Source organism: Geospiza fortis, unplaced genomic scaffold (assembly GCF_000277835.1).
Source record: "Geospiza fortis unplaced genomic scaffold, GeoFor_1.0 scaffold37, whole genome shotgun sequence".
NCBI lineage: Eukaryota > Metazoa > Chordata > Aves > Passeriformes > Thraupidae > Geospiza > Geospiza fortis.
This window is the reverse complement of record NW_005054449.1, coordinates 576,686-582,624: the sequence shown is the minus strand read 5'-3', so window position 1 is coordinate 582,624 and position 5,939 is coordinate 576,686.

Sequence of the window (5,939 nt, the reverse complement as noted above, 5' to 3'; positions counted from 1 at the left end):
CGCCTCTCCGCTGCCTGCGCGCTGTCCCGGCCCGGCGGTACCACCGAGAGGGGCAGAGCCCGCGCACAAACTTCTGCCTCGCCGCTCTCGGGCTCCCGGGGGGCTGCTCTACAGTGAAACGCTCGGAGCAGTTCACTGCTCCATCCCGGGCTGCCATCGTCCAGCTTCCACCGCTTGGAGCTCCCGAGCTCCCGGTCCCTCCGCCGGCTCCCGGGCACCGCCGCTCCCGGCACGGGGCCAGCGGGGACCCGGCCACGGGGCTGCTCGGGACCTCGGGCTCATCTTGACTTGCAGGTCAAACTCGGTTTTCTCCTCCATATTCGCTCTTTCCTTCTCTCCTCCTCCGCCTCCTCGGCTTTTTGGTGCTGTTCAATCTCGAATGACAATTTTAAAACCAACCCACAAAGGAAACAGTGTGAAGGAGACATTTTCATAAAACAAAAATGATTGTGCAGGTACCTTAAGCTAATGAACAGAGGCACCTGGGGTAAAGTGTTGGATTCATCTTTTTGTCTTCTTAGTTGTGTATTGTTATTTAGTACCAACATTTCAAATGGCTACTGAGGGGCGGTGGGTGAGGGGAATAACAGCCCCATGAAATCCAGGGGAACAGATGTACACAACACACACACAAATGTAATACAACAAAGGCAGGCATGTCATAAACCTGTGAGAACAATGTAAGAGGTTATTTTCTTTCTGATCTTTTCCTCGCTCTGCCCATCTCAATGGCAATCCTGCAGCTAACATCCAAAAAGGAGGAAAACACACAAATTTAACTCAAGGAGTCAGATTATTGCAGGATTTTTTTTTAGGAGGTAAGCTGAAAGATTTTGAATGGAATTTACCTGGTGACACACAGAACAGAATGACTTTGTCTCTCCATATAACACATTCACACTTTTTGGGATATTTTCAGTTGAGATTTTTCATATTTTTCATATTCTTAAGGCTGATGGTGCTGTGGGCTACGTACCTATGCTGAGAATTCCTTAGTGTTGCTCTCCTCTGGCTGGAGAGCTGACACCTAATTTACTAGTAAAAAAGAACGGTTTTCTATATCTTCAGCATATATCTGTAAAAATAGCCCAAAAATCCACAGAGGCACTTTGGACATTTGGATTGTGTCTGAGTGGATTTCATGTGTGGATGACACATGTAAGTGTGTGATGTGTCCATTTGTGTGTTGATATAAGCACATCATGTTCTGAAAGGACAGACCTTGCTACAAAAGTGACCACTGACACAATTAAAAATACAATGGAAATCCTAAAAGACATGTGAGAGTTCTTTCAGATAAATAAAACTACGTTTTATCTACAAGGGTCTTGATTATATCCTCATAAAGAAGAAGGACAAATGTTTGATCATTCAGCCTTGGATTTAACTGGTTTTACATACAATACATATTTACATACAATACATATTTAAAATAGACTGGTACATATATATATATATACTTGCACAACCCACTCAAAATAAATAACTCCTATTATTTAGGGAAGAGAGGAGATAAAATAATAAAGGTCAACAATACATTTAATTTCCTACATTTTTAGCTAAATATCCCAAACTCATTACAGTCAATGACAGATTAAAATTGCTAAGACATAGATTAAGAAACTATTAAAATTGCCATTAAAACATCAAAACAAAACAAAATAAATAAGCTCTCCAAATCTTTCTCATCTAATCCTCTTGAAAATAATTAAAGCTTTCCTTTAGCTTTAGCTCCTGGCTGGGAGCTGTCAAATAGTCTTAAAAAGATGGCCCGTGATACTCAATGTTTGCTAAGCCTTTTTTTCACTCTAACAAACTTCTCCTCAATCCCTTTGGCTGCAGGCACCAGCGTCCATGGAAATGTGCATCCCAGGCTCTGACCTTGCATGGGGGCTCAGCAGGACCCGTGAGGACTGTGTGGGGTCACTGCAGCTCCAGCAGGACCAGGAGGTCAGGTCAGAGTTCCACAGCTTAGGGCAAACTTTGATCTGGGCTGTAGCAAAGCTGTAGTAGATCTGTGGAAGCAACTCAGACCCTTAAATCAGTGTTTCTGTAGTATTTGTCCATGCCAGGTCAAATGCTAATGGGCTCTACCCACATCTGGGCAATTTTACAATGCCATTTAATTACTATTTATTAAATCATTAGTTGTTATTGCTATATCAACAATTACTAATTCTTGAAGTTTCTACCCTACTCAAGCACTAATAAAGGTCACAACTTTAAAGTATATTTTACAACACTGAAGCCAGAAACCCACATTTCAGTATCTGTCAAGAATTTTTCTTCTGGAACGTGTAACAGGTATGAATTTTCCCTGATCACAGTCATCCATACTTCTGTAACTGCTACCATACAATCATTTATTGGATGGTGTAATTTGATGGAATTGAGGAGAAGTATGCTCAGTGATTTGGGCCAAAAAACCAGTTTTCAATCATTTATTACTCAGGTTTTTGAGACTGTATCAAAAGGACATTATTTCAATTTATTTTACGGCTACACTGCATTACCTGGTATTCTTAATAGATCATTTTCTAAATAGAACAGGTGGTTTTACTGCCAGAAAAATAAAGATATCATATTGTCACATATAATTTTAAGAGGCAAAAAATGTACCACAGGGATAATTAGTCTCACCCTCCCATGATTCCACCTAAGCAGCTCGTGAAAGACTGTTGTGGCAACATCGCCAAATGTCTCTAGATATATAAATTACACACATATGCCTATTTTTGTAAATGAGATTTGGGAATATCAGTAGCAATTGCATGGTGGAAATATTTAGCTCGTTTCAGAGGTTGTACTGTACTTGCACTGTCTGAACATCCCCCAGCCCCAACACAAATGTGTCTGTATTTAATCAGTATCTGGATAACCACAATATTAATTTCCCTTTCTCCTTAAGTGCTAGGAATATAGTTTTTATCTGTTTCTAAATGTTCTGTAGAACATCTAGTTCCTCCCTCAATCTGCATAATTTTTTTTATAATCATGAAGCACACTGCAGCCAGACACTTTGCCCTCCTTTTCTTTTCTTTATGCAACAGATTTGGGATGAAATTCCCCACTTTGCCCCCAAGGCAGGGCTAATTCCAGGACCAGGATGACAGTTTTACCCCAGATGTGCTGCTCTCAGGGGTGCACTCCCAGCTGCTGCCATCCCAGGCCATTCCTCCATGAAGTGCTCTGACAGCAAATGCCCCTCTCAGTTTCTGTCCATACATCTGTAAGGATGAGTCATTGGGAAGATGCTCATCAATGTTTGCCATTATTTACAGTCCGACAAATCAATGTTTGCCATTGTTTACAGGCCAACATCGATCCCTATCAAACAACAGGGCAGACGAGTTGTGTTATGTAATTGATATGAACCACCCTGCCAAAATGCAGATTCCATTATTGGCATGTCTTCCTGCCTAAACGCCAGAAAGCTCCATATATGAGCTCCTGTCACCTTGGAAACGTTCGGGAGGGAAATGCCAAGTGCCTGTGGAAGCACAGCACGCAGCCATACAGCACGGGGAAGTGGCCAGCTCTGCTGTCTTTCCAGCTGATCCTGAGGTGCTGCTGCAGGAACTCCACAGAAATGCCTCTGAATTTAACCCTGGCAGCAAAACAGCAGGGCTTTCATTTGGATCTGCTCACTCCATTTCCCAGTTTCTCCAAGATGGATCACTGGGGTCCAGAACCCACAAAATCTGGAAGAGCTGCATCAACCAAAGCCTTTTTCTGTACATTTCCGGGAGCTTAAATCTTAAAGATTCACTGGCTTTAAGTTGATAGACGTAAATTGTAGATTGGGAGATAAGAACTTGGCTGGGGAGCCATAATTTCCTTCAGAGGAACTGCAGATATCTTCTTCCTTTCCTATCTATGAGAGAGAAAAATCTACATTGTCTTTCCCTGAAAACACATTATTCACCTGGCACAAAATCATAACCCTTGTTGATGTTGTTTTATGAAATTGAAATAATTCAGACAGTTGTAAATTGGGACTGAAAAAATACCCTGAAGAAAAATATCACAAGAAACTGACAAACTGACAATCAGTGATATTTCCAGGTGTTCTTCTCAGTGTTTTCTTTAGGGGAAAATCCATGCTTGGATGTTTTTCATCCCAACTCGAGGAATGTGGGAACTGGCAGGTTCAGAGTTAACACAGTTATAACTATTCCAGATCTGCAGAGAGAGCTATACAGTTAATCACTGCATATTTTTAGCCTACATCTTGTAGCTTTAATCCTGCAAATGTCTGTATGTAATTTGTTTTATGTAATATGAATAGATGCCATAAAATCAAGATTCCACCATTTATAGAGCTAAGAATGTCCGTGTATTTCTCAAGATTGAGAACCTATAGCATAAATATGGGACAATGCACTGGTCACTGTGAGTAATTTATACTCCATACTGTGTGTGCCAGTGGAAATAAATGCTCAGATTAGCAGCATGTGCTTGGGATCAAAACCTAGACCTTACTCTCATAGCAACGATAACAATTACAGAAATATTGCTTACAATTAAGGAACGTTTTCAACTAAATAAATCTGAGAATGCATCTGTCTCTGTGTACAGATCAGGGTGTATTTTGGTGCAGATGATGTCTCAGTATTTTAATAACTGAATCCCTGGGAGTCTGTGAATAGCTGGGTTTCTCTGGCACGTCATCGAGGCCTAGTGCCAAGAGTGAGGGAGCTGCTGTGCTGTGGATCCAGCTGCACTGGTCCTTGACTTTGTCAAGGTAACACAAGGAATAGAACAGAAAGGAAACCCAGTTAATCACCAATTTGGAGCTAAAACCATAGAATCATAGAATGGCCTGGGTTGGAAGGAACTCAAAGCTCACCCAGTGCCACCCCCTGCCATGGGCAGGGACACCTCCCACTATCCCAGGAGGCTCCAAGCCATGTCCAACCTGGCCTTGGACACTTCCAGGGATGGGGCAGCCCCAGCTGCTCTGGGCACCCTAAATTGGGTACTGAACCCTTGTAATCAAACACACAGGCTCAGGAGATTCTGCTGCAGGACAGAATATTCAAACTGGTTCACTTTATGAACACAGACATTCACTATGAGTATGTAAATCACGGAAATATCATCTAAAGATTTTTCATGTAGTGATTTTGTGCATATTTATAACAATTACGGAAGTTCATACAGAACCTCTAGAGCTGCAGTTGCTGCTGAAGCCAGAGGACCTGTTCAGAATGTGACATAAAATGGGCAGCACGAGCAGTACATGATTTCTGCTGTAATAACCTTTAATTAGTAACTAGTGGGGAAATGCTTTTGTCAGGATAGTACAGGCTTACTTCTGAAAAGACATTTAAAATAGATTCCTTTTGGATTGAGACTTGGGAACCTTCAGTATTCTAACATGAGTGCTCCAACCCCAAATCCATAGGACTTCACATTGCAGCAAGTAATCTGAATCCACTAAAAGGGTTTTAATCATAATGCCACCAACTTGCTTAAAATTTAAAAATGTGTTTGAATAAGCATTAAGCTGAAAGTTCACTGAGAATGTCTCTGGCTTTGGTTACCTGAAACCACCTGAACCAGATGTCCCAAACAGACAGCACAGGTAGAGATGCTCCCACCAGGATAATTACTGACACTGATACGATGGAATTGTTAATGTCGCTGTATTTCCAAAGTGTAAATCATTCTTCTAAACAACGTGCAAAAAGTGCCTCAGCGTTTCACGTTCTAATCTACCTCTGAGAATAAATAATGTCAACAATTGTCAAGCAGGAAAACACCCCAGAGAGCTGCTCAAAATGGCTCAAACCTCAAGAATTTAATGACCTGAACAACTACGAGGACCCCAGGGGCATCGGACCCAGACCCAGGGACCCCTGGACACCGGACATCAGCCCAGGGACCCCGACCCTCGGACACTGGACCCGGACCCAGGGAGCCCGGCCCTCGGACAC